Below are 14340 nucleotides of genomic sequence, written 5' to 3'. Positions count from 1 at the left end.
CACCTGAAGAAAGGCTCTTTACAAACTTTCTCTAGTAACTGATGCACCGGCTCTCGGAACACAGTATTTACAGCCTGAGGTGCTGCCGAGCCGGATTGCCCGAAGTAATCCCTCCTCGGCTTGTTGTTGTGGTATCTATCCGGCCTGAAATCCCTTCTCTCCTGCGGGATAACCTTTTCCTTTCCCTTCCCTTGCTGCTGGTCTTCTTCTACCCTCTTGTACTCATCAATACGATCCATAAGGCGGCGTACACTGCGGACGAGCTTTTTCGTCAAAGACTTTCTTAGGTCGTGGTCAGTAGGGAGACCTACTTTAAAGGTATTAAGCGCCACCTCATTAAAGTCACCATCTATCTCGTTAAACATCTCCCAGTATCGGTTGGAGTATGCTTTCAGTGTCTCCCCTTCCTTCATGGCCATGGATAGCAGCGAATCCAATGGCCGAGGGACTCTGCTACACGTAATGAACCGCGAAGCAAATGCCCTAGTCAGCTCCCCAAACGAGCCTACGGACCCAGATTTGAGACCGTTAAACCATCTCATAGCCACAGGTCCCAAGCTGGAGGGGAAAACTTTACACATCAGAGTCTCATTGTGAGAGTGCACCGCCATCCTCTGGTTGAAGTGACTCACGTGCTCCACCGGATCAGTCCGGCCATTATAAATGGTGAAGGTGGGCTGGGTGAACCTCCTGGGGAGCCTCCCCCTCTCAATCCTCCGCGAAAACGGAGATTTAGAGAGTTGGTGCAACGCCCTACTCATGGTATCGTTACCTAAGCCCCTAGAACGAGGCTTCTTACGTCTGCGAGTTGGTTGGCTGCCCTCCTCACTGGAGGATGTTGCACTGGTGGGAGTGCGCGACCTTGAGCTGTGGCCAGCTCCCCTATCCTCCTCTGAGGAAGAACTAGACAAGGACGGGGAAGCCTTACGTTTAGCGCGGCGTAACTTCCTCTTCAAACGATTGATTTCCCTCTGCATGGATTTAGAACCCTCATCATGGGTAGTGCTACCCCCTCCATGAGTATGGCCAGCACTTGGATACTCTGTATGGACACTCCCCTCACGATCCCTACGATGTTCAAGACGTTGGAAATGATCTTCCGGTTGTGATCCTTGTGACTCTGCATGGTGAGAGCCTAAGCCTGCCATAATATCCCTACCTCTTCTAGACTAGATTTCCCACAGACGGCGCCAATTGTAAGTGCACAATTGCACCTGGCCCCAAGAACAGTTACGGGCTCAGGCCCAACGAGCCTTAAACAATGTAATTTGTAGAGTGTGGGCTTGAAACCCAGGTTAGAAGTGTTTGAGGATTAAATAGCAAGCTAAAGATTATAAACACTTAAAAACAACAAAGAATGCTATAAATCAATCTGCTCGGACGTAAGCCGAGAACTGTTCTTATATAATTTCTCTCTCTCTCTCTCTTTTTTCTCTTTCTTTTAGGTTACAAAGAGGGCGATCCCCCTCTTTCTGTCTTAGATTCCTCCTTAAATACTACTCTCTTGAATACCTTTTACACGTGTTACTTTACCTCCCCTTTAACCTAGATATTTCTTTTCCCAGTGCCTTTGAATAGTAACCAGAAGTTTCTCTTCCACTGTTCAGGTGTCACTTCCCCATCAATGCGGCCAGGGTGGTAGGTGCAGGGTCTTTAATGTGGAGGTAGCAGCCTTTATCTTTGACATTTCTTCAACACCAGTGCTTCTGGGTCATTCTAGGGTTTACCCCTTTTAACCATTGGTTTTAACCGTGTCATCCCCTAATCTTTATTGCGAAACCCCGAGTTCTTCGGTGTCCGTCCGAGGATAAGTTCACCCTCGGCTGGATCCTCGGACCCTCGGCGTATGGGCCGACCCATATTACCAACAAATTCTAAACCCAATAGCAGGTCGGCCTTCCTTAACACGGCCCAAAAGGCCCACATTCTCATCAGGATCTTTTAGCCCCCCACAATACCCATGCGATGCATGGCCTAATAAGAATCATGTATAAATTAATGAAAATAAAAAAATAATTTTATTTTAATTAAAATTATATAGATAATAAAAATAAGTAATCTTTTACTCTCTTTTTTTAACAAAGTAACATTTTACTTTAAGTTATATAATGAATGAATATTATCTAAGATTAAGTTTTCATTAAATTAAAAAAAATCATATATAAGTCCAAAATTAATTGAATGGAATGTGGTAGATAACTATGCAACTAATATAAAAGGAGATGCCTAAAAAATTATAAACGAATTTTGCATAATTAAAGCCCATATTTAAACGAAAAACCTTGAATTCAATAATTTTAAAAAATGATTGAAATCATATTTAAGTGATAACCTCAATATAATAGTTAAGAATTATGAAAAACCTAATTTACTAAACATTAAAAAAAATAGATAAATTTAATTACATAAGAATTGAATTTTTGTCTTTGAAAGTGAGGGAGGTGATATAAACTTCAAGAATTTTTTTTGAGAAAAACTCAATACCAAGAGTATTGATTGATTGAATGCTTCGAAACCTCAAGGAAACTCCATGAAAAAAAAAAAACAAAATTGGGAATTTACTTTCTAAAGCGATGATAGGTACTTGGATATTCAAAATATTAATAAGAAAAATCATGAATCTAGCCTTATTATTTTTAGTGACCTGAAAATCTATAAATAAGAGTCATGGTATAATAAAACTACTGTCCATATCATTCCTATATTTATCCAACAAGCAAAATTTCAACCACAATAAACTTCAAACCCCCCCCCCCCCCCCCCCCAAAATTGATAAGAAGTTGTTTCTAAATTTAAGTTGTAAAGAAGTTGATATAAAAATCAAGTTGTTAACGTTAATTACAATATTTTTTTTCTCTTATACCGTAAAAATCAAGTTGTTAACATTATTAGCTTTTTTTTTTTTTTTTTTTGTTATCCAAAAATTTGATATTTATCCAAAAAATAAATTAAAACAAAATATATTTGAAAAAAAAGTAGATAATAAATTTATTATCAATTCTCCCCATGTGTATATCCTTCCAATGAAATTGTTTTTTTTTTTTAATTTTATTCAAGGGATTAGCTATACTTCTATGTACACAACTACAGATTTTAATATTTTATGCTTTGGATTTTTTTTTCTTTCTATCCTATTATTTTAGGCTTTGTTGATAATATTTAGATATACACAATTGTAGATTTTAATTGTATGACACTAACCAACTAAATTTACGTCTCAAAGAAAAGAACCAAATAAATACGTATAGTGTATTAATTAAACAATAAAAAAGTTGCCGCATTTTTTTTTTTTATATAATACACTACACTTAAAAAATAAGGAAGAGATGGATTAGATGAAGAATTAAAATTATAATACATTACATGTAAAAATAAGGATTAGATAAATTAGATGAAGAATTTGGATTGTAATCAAATTTAAATTTTTATCAACTTAAAAATTATATAAGAAAAATATTAAAATCTAAAAATCTTTTTTTAAAAAATTGCAATTTGGTGAAGCCACTTGGTGCAACCACAACTTCTAAGCCCAACTTATTTATATATATATATATATATATATATATATATATATATATATATATATATATATATTGTGCCTTTAAATTTCTGCTATATATCGGAACAATAGCTAATATTTACATTTGATGCAAATAATATTAAAAAAAAGGGCCAAAAGCTAGTGACTAGTGTTTCTATTAATGCTATGGCTACTGTGTATTTTATAGGAATTTAGGGACGACAAGTTGAAGTTGATAGATGGAGAACTCAGCAAGTAGGGAAATTCAACTAGAAATAACTGCAAGTGCTTCAATAAGAACTTCAACTGAGTGTCGCATCCAGAAGGTTCCATATCACCTTCGCAAATGGAATGAAGAAGCCTACACTCCTCAGGTTATTTCAATTGGTCCAATCCACCATGGCAACAACAAATTTCAAACTATGGAAAAGCATAAAGTTAGATGCTTTGAGAGCCTCAAACAATTAACAAACCGGCATAACCTTGGAGGATTTTGAAGGATATATAAGGCAGATGGAAAATAGCATTCGACAATGCTATGTAGAGACTGTTGTTGATCTTGGAAGTGATAATTTTGTGAAAATGATTATGTTGGATGTGAGCTTCATTTTGGAGCTTTTCTTGAAATTTAATTCGGAAAGTTGGCCAAGAGGAGATCCTTTATTGGTGGAAGCATGGCTACTTGATACGGTGTTCCACGACTTGTTATTACTTGAAAATCAGCTTCCGTTCTTTATTATTGAGATGCTATTCAACCTTGCATTCCCCTATGGCTCAAACAACCTTTCTTTGATTCAACTTACTTTTGACTTTTTTAAGACCTTGAACATTTATGATAGAACTCCCATTTCTATTGCTAATGAGGAAATAAAACACTTCACCGATCTGCTTAGAACTTTTCAACTACCTGAATCCTCTAAGCTACAATACAGAGGCCCGGACACAACTTTTCCTAAGTACTCTGCAACACAGCTGCATGAGGCAGGAGTAAAGTTTACGAAGGCTCCAACAAAAAGCCAGCTGCATGTGGCAGGAGCAAAGTTTACGAAGGCTCGAACAACAAGCGTACTGGACTTAGATTTCAAAAATGGAGAGTTGGAAATCCCAACCTTAACTTTCGAGGATGATATGGAAGATCTTGTGAGAAACGTTATGGCATTAGAGCAATGTAATATTAGATTAGACACATACTTCACGGATTTCTATATAATTTTGGATCATCTTATCGATACTACTAAAGATGTGGAATTACTTATTAAGAAGGAAATCATTGTTAATTGCCTAGGAGACAACCAAACAGTGACATCTATGATCAACAAGCTTAACAGAGGAATAATAAGGAGAGTTATGAACGCTAATTACTTCAATCTCTGTGAAAAATTAAATGCATTCACTGAGGGATTTTGGAACAGAAATAAGGCGATATTAATACGTCAATATTTTAACTCTCCTTGGAAAGGAACTGCTACCATCGCGGCTTTTATTATTCTGGCACTCACACTATTACAAACAATGTTTACTATCGAAAGAAGTCTAGGTCCAAAACGTGTGTAATTTGTGTGTTTGTTTGATTGCTCAGTGATAAATTTGTGTTTCCGCATTCTTGCATAAAATAAATAATAATGGGTCATACTAACGCTCGGGCATTGGTTAAGGATCTATATTAGAAAAGTTTTGATATCACTTTTATGAAAAATAAAAAAAGTTGTCAAAATATTAATTGTTTTTTTTTTCAATAAAAACTTTCTTTAAATGGATTATTAACTAATGCCCTAAGTTCATTCGTTAGCATTTTCCAATAATAATACACAATTGTTGTGTTTCCGCATTCTTGTTGACTATTTATGTATCTTCAACTTCAATTAATAAAATCCGTTGATTGATCCTTGAGCAAAATGCTTGGAGGTTCGGAAGGCAACCACACCTAGAAAAAAGTTATACCTAAAAAAGTGCAGTCTGAAACCGCGTTACCAAACGAGCAACATCAACTAGTTGAACAATACATGAATCCTAGATATTGTTTGGTTTTGTGGGTCTAACATCAATCGGTATAAACTGTAAAGTTCAAAAGGCACAGGCATAGTCGGATTAAAATATTAAAATTTAAAATCTATAATAATATAACCAAATCCTAATAATAAAAGTCTTTTCAAGAACCAAATAATAAATAAATAAACTAAAAACAAAACAAAACAGGAAATATTGCTTGAAACAGCTAATGACACGAAGAAGTCACTCCGGCCATAAAGCACAATCGACATATAAAACTGTAATCATGACCATGCTAAACAGCACAGTTGTGACTAAAAATGCTATCAAATTAAAATATTATAGAACAAACTATCGTAGGTGCTTTTTAGTGGCTGGTCATATGTTGACCGTTAAATGGGACAAAATTTTTGAGGATGACATTTAAAAATTTCTTGATAACTGTTGTTGGCTTTTTTGTGCTATTTGCGGACTCGGTCTAAGCCTTTTCAAGTTTAAGAGAGTATATAAATAAATAAGTAAATAACCCAGTGAATATTAGTTCAAATATTGTTAGCCCATATATTCAAATAAGTGAATAAATACATAAATACGTATTGTATAAGTACTTATAAAATGCACACCGTTTTGACCAAAGAAAACATTATATTGTCTGCCACACACAAATGAGATAACTGAAGCTTGGAACTACTCAAAAATTAAAAAAAAAACCCTCAGAAGCTTGGAATATCTCAGATGGCCATCCTTATGATGCACACGCTTCATGTCAAATATGGTTTTAGCATGTACATTTTCTTCAAATAACCTTCTAAAATAAATAAATAACTATCATGTTCATATGTAAGTAAAAAATTTCTAACTTTATCATTCTTAAAATATTTTCATAAATTATTTTGACAAGAACATAAAGGACCTATTTGGTAGGTGAATTTTTTTTTTTTTTTGAAAACATTTTTCAAAAAAATTAATTTGAAACTAGTTTAGGAGATAATTGTTTTTGAAATTGAAATTAGTTTTTAGATAATAATTTTTACATCATACCTATTTCGCTCCCACTTTTAAAAATAACTGTCAAAATATTGAAAACAAAAAAAGATGTTTGGGAGACCATTTTTATTTTTAATGTATATTTTTTAAAATTTTTATAAAAAGTATACCGTATATAATCTATAGATTACTTTTTTTTTTTTTATATAATGATAAAGGAAGAGAGCTCATATACCTTTTTTTATGATAAGTTTCAAATTTGAAATAGGAGATTTTTTTTTTTTTTTTTTTGTAATGAAGATACGCTCAGAGATGAAAGAGTTTGGGCAAATCTATAAGATTCACTATTTTCAATTTATTTAAAACTATGCCATTAAAAAATTATCTTAGAAACATACTCTCAGTTGTTTTCAAAATTCTGTTATAAATAAGGAAAGTAAGATATAATTTTCTGAAAATTATACTTAGAGAACAAACAATAATAAAAGTCATTAGTCTCATTTTTAGTATTTCATTTTATAATTCAACGAATTCTTTTTTTTTTCTTTTTCATTTTGAAGTTTAGTGTTCTTTATTATTATTAAAAAAAAATAAAAAATAAAAAAAAAGATGAGTGGCAGTAAATAAAATCATTTACAGCAGTGACAACCGTAGCTCGTCTGGTGAATGCAGTTGGACTAGTTGTTAGTACCTATATAAGTTAAGAGTATAAAACAAACATACAAATCCCCCATCAAATGTAAAAATAAAGTATCCATCAAAAGCTTGAGGAGAAGTGGACAAAATAAAACAAACATACCTTGAGTGCTGGAACAAGTTTTGAAGGTTCGACAAGTGCAATTTTCCCCAGAGACTCAGCTACAACATTACGAACACCCCCTTCATCACTTTCACAGTGGTTGAATAGTAATTTAAGAATCTTCTCAACACTAGAATCCTGGAATTCTGCTTTATCTACGGATTGTCATACAATTACCTACAACACGTCATAAATTGTTTCTTCAGCTGATTATCAATTTGGTCAAAGATTAAAGGAAGATGTTATCTTTTATGGCATTCGACATCGTACCCCATGGCCTATTTATAAAGTGGTTGTAAGGAGTTGAATTGTGGTACTCCCAATAGCAGATACTTGGGCAGAGCATGAGAGTCTGCAGACTTTATCTCTTCAAAAGAAGATTGAGACGATTCAATAACAATATTCCCAATATGTGCATGTGAACGTGCCAAGGTTTTGGCTTATATTTTGTGCATTATCCCTATGTTGTCTTTTTAAGACTTTTTTTAGATCTTTTGATTGTTATGTCTTTAAGAGTAGTTTGATTCAGATATTGTGTATCTGAATAATCTTCTTTAATGAATAAAAATATTTTACTTAACATTAAAAAATATAGCACAGTGGTGGTGTGTGTATAACTTGAGTGAACTAAGATTTGAAAGAGACGAGTCCATAATAGGTTTAAGGACTTGATGGGGTCTTGAACACATACTTGGGGAGCTTTAAATAGATATTATAAATATTTTGGTAAAAAACAGAGAAAATATAACGTTGTAATTAGCAGCTATATATAGCATTGAGATTAAAACAAGCACACGTCTGTCACGTGCCTTCAGTAGAGGTTCACTAATAATCGTTTCCACATCAGCAGCAACGTGTCTAATTCATATTGGTTCCTGTAAATAGGCATAATTTCTGTTAGTTAGTTAGTTAGTTATTTATTCTTTTCTTCTCTCCTCTCTCTCTCTCTCCTTTATGAGACAGATTCTTTACTTAGTAACTTAAATTGAGTGGTTCTTTAGTGTTGGGTTCAGATGCCTTAGAAAGTATAACTATAAAGTCAAATTCTATCAAAATAGTGGCAAGCCTCATGACTGAAGAAATTGCAACTATCTAAATAGGCCTACGTGTTAAAAGAAGTCCTTAGTCTTGTCCGCGTAATAATAAAAGGAAATAAACTCATATGCAGATTGATAAAACTTGTTTCTAGCTAATAAGAGGTCTTTTGAGGACTTGCTGGGAAGAGATGTCATAGTGGAAAGAAAAGGAGGTATGAGTGAGAGTCTATTTACTGGATCTCAAAGAGTTTGAGATAAGACTCATGAGCTTAATTTATCTTGTGAGAGAAGGCATTCTTTAGTATATGTGAAGAGTTTTCCAAAAGAGAGAAGACTAGATTGAGTGAGTACTCTCCAAAGCTTATTCCGGGTTCTTGAGTGTTAATCTGATAGTTTTCTGATTCCGAGAATCTTAGCCGTGTTAACGTGAGAGTTAAATAGGGTAAAAACTACTAAAGTTTTTATATTCTGCACTTTTTTAGTTTTTGCATGATTCGCTACTCTACATTTCATTGTAAATTTTGTTGGGAAGGAAGTGAATAAGCAAATCTTTTGGCTCTGTAATCTTGGTGGGGCTTGCAGTACTGGATGCTCCAACCTCGCACAAGTCTTTGAAGTTTGAAGAGTTTATTTTCTTTATAAACAATCCATCTATTGTTCAAGACTGTACAATAAAGCAGATACTTATTTCATTTATAAAGAAGCTATCCGAGCCAATTTCCATTTATGTACGAGTAATGTGAGGGACAAAGAAAAAAATAATAATAATAATAATTTTCTTTACAAGTTTTTGAAACTTTATCCTATTATATATATCCTTTCATGGCATAGTTGATTGCTTTCAGAGAACCCTATATCGCATCAGTAGTTGATAGTTTGTACTTACGAGTTCAAGGATTCTTCTGCTACACAAATTAATAAGTGAGGTAGGCTTTCATAACATTTCCTGTTCAGGTTCCTTTGCCTATATATTTATTTATTCTCTTATTATTAGCATTCAGAAATTATCTTCTTATCCTAAATCTTCAATGCCATCAGTTATTTGTTGAAATTACTGTCAATATTTAATGGATACTAAAACGTTTTACCTCTCACAAACTTTATAATAGTTGCTGGGATTTTCAATTCATATTAAGCTTTTCCTTCATTGACTGTCTTTCAATTAATTCTTAGCTTTGGTTTGATTGGAATGTTGATACAAATACACGAATAAAAAACATTGGTCTAATTTTTAGTATTTTATTTTGTACTTCAACGGTTTCTTTTCATCTTCTTTTATCTTTTATTTTCTTGACCTTTAGTATTTTTTTTTAAAGGATGCATGGTAAATTATAATTGGTAAAACAAGAAATGAATCACTCGTAATAGAATATGTTGGAAAATTTAGACCCCGGTTGTTAAAATTAACAAGTTTTAAATCTAAGTTGTTAATTAGATTTATTATGAATAAAATTTGTTAAAACAAACAAACATCAATATCATGTCAAAATCATATGCAGCGAAAAGGTAAATAAGACAAGATATGATGACCCAAGAAAACCAATGAAACCAACCAGTTTCACAGTAAAAAACCTGGGAGAGACCTTCTTGAAAGGCAATTCACTATAGTAAAGATAAGTTTCAGATCTAGTACAAAACTTTTGTCCCTAGACTCTACAATCTCCGTAGATGAACTCACAGCAGAAACCTTCTACTGCTTCAGAACCTCTAAGCTCTTCAATATATGAATGCCACCCTTTTGATGCACGGATCCCAGTGCGTAACTCACTCACCAACTTGAGAAAGATGTTTGCTGCAAAGTTCTTCAATTCATCCACACGATGAAGATCAAGAAGATGCTTGGTTACAAAACCCTATGGTGCACAAATACAGCAGCTTCTTCACAATAGAGATGAACTAGGGCAAACTTTCTCTCCGGTTACAAATTGCTTGAACAGACTTTGCTCAATGCTAGTGCAACTTGTGTTCTGTTTGACGACCTTTAAAATAATCTTTTTATATGTCTAGGGTTATAAGAAAAGAAGGTCCAAAGATATATCCACAGATTGGAAGAAAACAGATCAGAAATTCTGCTTTTCTTAAACCTCGACAGACAGTATCTGTCAAGATACTATCGAGCAGCTGTCAAGCCACGGGGCTGGAACAGCTTCTTAAGCTCAATAGATGCTAGCTGTCGAGCTTTAATGACAGACACTTCTTCAGCTTGTTTCTTAGACAAACTTGCATGGTTTTAACACTTGATCTTGAAACCTTGTTTCTTGAAATATTAAAAACATCCTAGATCTACCCAAATACAAGTAAATTGCGTTTTGTCAAAGGATTAACCAATTACATAAAATAATGACATATGTTCCTAACAAGTGAAACACATATGTCCTAACAAGTAAAACACATATGTCCTAACAATCTCCCCCTTTGAAAATTCGTGACAAAATCACAACAAACAAATAAACATATAAGAGAAGTCATAAAACACTCAACTCATGCTCACTTGTTGAATACAATAAAATCTATCCTAATATAAACTCTTAAAAAACTTTGCAAGAAGAGAGTTCATGACAAGTAGACTTTGACAACTTGTATTTCTAAAACACTTTAAACAAAACACATCAAGGCATCTTTGTGTGAAGCAGAAATGATAGATTGCATACAAATACTAAGAAGCATGTGCATAGAAAGAGAAAAGAGACAACACATGTAAGGGTAAGTGAAGAAAACATACATCATCACATATATATCAAAAATAAGTACAATGTATGAAAAAAATGGTCACAAGACCTAAGGTACAAGAAGAAGAAGCTAAAAGTAGCTCCTACAACAACAAGGAAGTAAACACTCCCCCTAACAAGATGAAACACATCTCCCCCTTACAAGGGCATGTATTTCTCCCCCTAACATGTAGAATCTTAAAAAGAAACCACAATTTCTCTAATTTCTCCCCCGTTTTGTCATGATTGGCAAAGGGTACAAGAAGCTATAAAACCTCGCCCGAGAAACATAAACATGATCACAAATGATCAATGGGGCACAAAGAATCCATAAAAATACATGAATGTAATGAAACAAGATGTTATGGATGACAAGATATTAAAGAAATATGCAAAACATGTGAAAAACAATGCATACAAGAGAATCTCGATCGATCGAGAGGTGTCGAGAAGCTATCGAGCCAACTTCAATGGATCGAGAAGGTGTCGAGGATCTATCGAGCAGACAGAAAAATTCTCAATCGATCGACCTAGCTGTCGAGAGGTATCGAGATTGCGATAAGAAAAAGTTTAAGAGCTCGATAAATAGCCTAGCTGTTGAGAGGTGCTGAGGAGCTGTCGAGATGCTTTAAAAACAGTTTTTCAAAGAGGAGAAAAACACAAACATGAAAGCAATCAAGAATGCAACTCAACCAAATATCCAAACAACATTTTGATCTCTCAAAAACATCTCTCAACAAAAAAAATGTCTTGCATTTTGATCCAAAACACACACACACATACACACACTAAATAAGTCTAACCAATTTTATATTTCAAAAACAAGTCAAGATAGTTTAGTGAGCATACATTAACACATGTAAACCTTGTGATGGCCAAATCACATTGTACCTACACATGTATCAAAAATAGCAAAGAATTTTGCGTGTTGTGTGTGAAAATATCGCAAGATTGCATTAGTATCTCTATGTTATGATGATTTGAGATATGAGAAAATCACTTTAACTCACACACAATCATAACTGTTTGATGGGGACTATCACCTTCGAGGTACATCCTATAACTCCCACATCTCCTAGAAAACACGCTTACAATCATGTTTTAAAGCATTTTGTTCTTTTTGCTTTTATTTTCTTTTCATATTTTTATTAAGCAAATCATGCATGGGTATACAAAAGAGAGAAAAGAAATACCCAATTATGTTAAGCTTTTTGATTATGAAGGCGAAATTTGTGGTTTTCTTGGTAACAATCTGGGACACATATGCATGCAACTAACAGAGGCGTTAAAAAATCTATTTATGAAGTCGACATTAACTGTTTTAGTGAAAACAACCATCTTTAGAACAAGCCTTCAAATTTCGTTGTTCATTTTAGCAATTTTATCTTTTCTCCATCTATTGCATATTAAGATATTTGTGATAATAAATTGTGGAATGTGGTTTATCTAGTCCATTGATAACATATTGGAAAGAATATTATCAATCTATACATAATTAAAGTGAAAATTCAACAATTAAGCTAATCTGCTTAATTTTGTGTTACACTTTCTTATAATAGATTGTAAAACTACTCTAATTTTATACCAAGTATCCATACAATTTTAATACTTCCAATTTGCTTAGAGCCTTGGCATCATCAATTCATGCAAAAAAATCTTTATTTTATTATAAGAAACTACTTATACTATTTTACTTAATTACTTTTTAAAACACATCACATTAGATTATTTATTCAACATTCTATTTTATTTATATAATCATTTCTCATTTTTTATATATATATTTTTTCTTTTACCTCTCTCTCTCTCTCTCTCTCTATTTTAGTAACCATTTCTCTCCTCTCAACCCTCATGTCTCTCTCATCCTAGCTCTCTTTTCCAATGTCCCTCTCTAAGATCTCTCATCTTAGCTCTCTCTTTGGCAAACAAAGAAATCTCTCTGTATCAAACTTGTTAGAGAATTAGAGACCCAAAGAAAATTGTGCATGTGTCTCTCTCTCTCAAAGCTCATTATTGTCATATCTCTCTCATCTGAGTTTAAATGTTCCACCACCATTGGGTTTGTGTCTCAAAGACAAGTCAGTTGTTGCGTCGCCGATCAGGTTTGGGTTTGATTTTTCTTAGGTTTGGGTTAATGGGTTTTTCGTTGATGCTTTGATTTGTGTCCTAAGTTGATGATATGAGCAATTATTATGAAGTAAATGTCATAAGTTGGACTTTTATTGTAAACATAAAAGTTAAAATAAAAAACTATTATGGAATAGGTTTGTGCTTTAATTTATACTAGTGTGTAGCTCTTTGCATATGCACGGGTACAATTTTAAAAAATCACAATTATACGGTTTAGATTATACATTTTTTTAGAAAATGTTCAAATTATACATGGTATTAGCTTACACTTTTTTTTAACCTTACATTTATAAAAATATATAATGGTTATATATATAATTTAGGCTAAAATGTAAAACTGACTCTCTAAATTTCTTTAAATTTCATTTCAGTTATTTAACTTTGTGTTCATTCATTTCAGTTCTCTAAATTTCATATTTATTCAATTAAGGCATTTCCGTCAACTTTTGTTATAAGTTTTTTAAAACAAAATCTAGAAAATATTTTTCAATCATTAATTGAATTTTTTTCAATTTAAAAAATTTGAAGAAAATTTTATAAAATTGAAAAATTAACCACAACATATAACAAAAGTTGATGGAAAAACCTTAATTGAATAAACTTGAAAATTAGAGGACTGAAATGAACAAACGTAAAGTTAGAAGATTAAAATGAAATTAGAAGAAACTTAGAGGGTCGGTTTTGCATTTTACCCTATAATTTAATTAGTTTTATACTTTTCGATTTTTGCACATAATAATTCATTTGCTACAAAAATTAAAAACTTAGATGAACACATGGTGGAAAATTGGACTCTAATTAAAATTCAATTTAGAATCTAATTGGATTTGGACTCTTCAATTTTTGTACTCAATAATTCATTTGGCACAAAATAAAAAATTAAATGGGAAATGTGGCGCAAAATTGATAATCCAATTAAAATCTAATTGGATTTTCTCTAAACTTTGGCTATTGATATATATATATATATACACACACACACACACACTAGTGTGTAACCTTGTGCATATGTATGGGTACACATATTTCATAGAGAAGATTTCTTGTGAGTATTTTAAATCAAAACTATACCGAGCCTGCACATCATATGGGTCATCATTTAGTGTTTCTAATGGTATATATAGCTTGTTGTGTTTGTTATCAGGAAATTTAAGGAATACAAGTTGATAG

General features: G+C 32.9%; 1 pseudogene; it reads left to right on the top strand.

The window, feature by feature from the left end:
* The first annotated feature begins 3759 nt into the window (after positions 1-3759).
* LOC142625508 (UPF0481 protein At3g47200-like) lies at positions 3760-5074 on the top strand (annotated as a pseudogene).
* Positions 5075-14340: the final 9266 nt, after the last annotated feature.

Source organism: Castanea sativa, chromosome 2, assembly GCF_040712315.1.
Source record: "Castanea sativa cultivar Marrone di Chiusa Pesio chromosome 2, ASM4071231v1".
NCBI lineage: Eukaryota > Viridiplantae > Streptophyta > Magnoliopsida > Fagales > Fagaceae > Castanea > Castanea sativa.
This window is presented reverse-complemented; position numbering and strand designations above follow the sequence as displayed.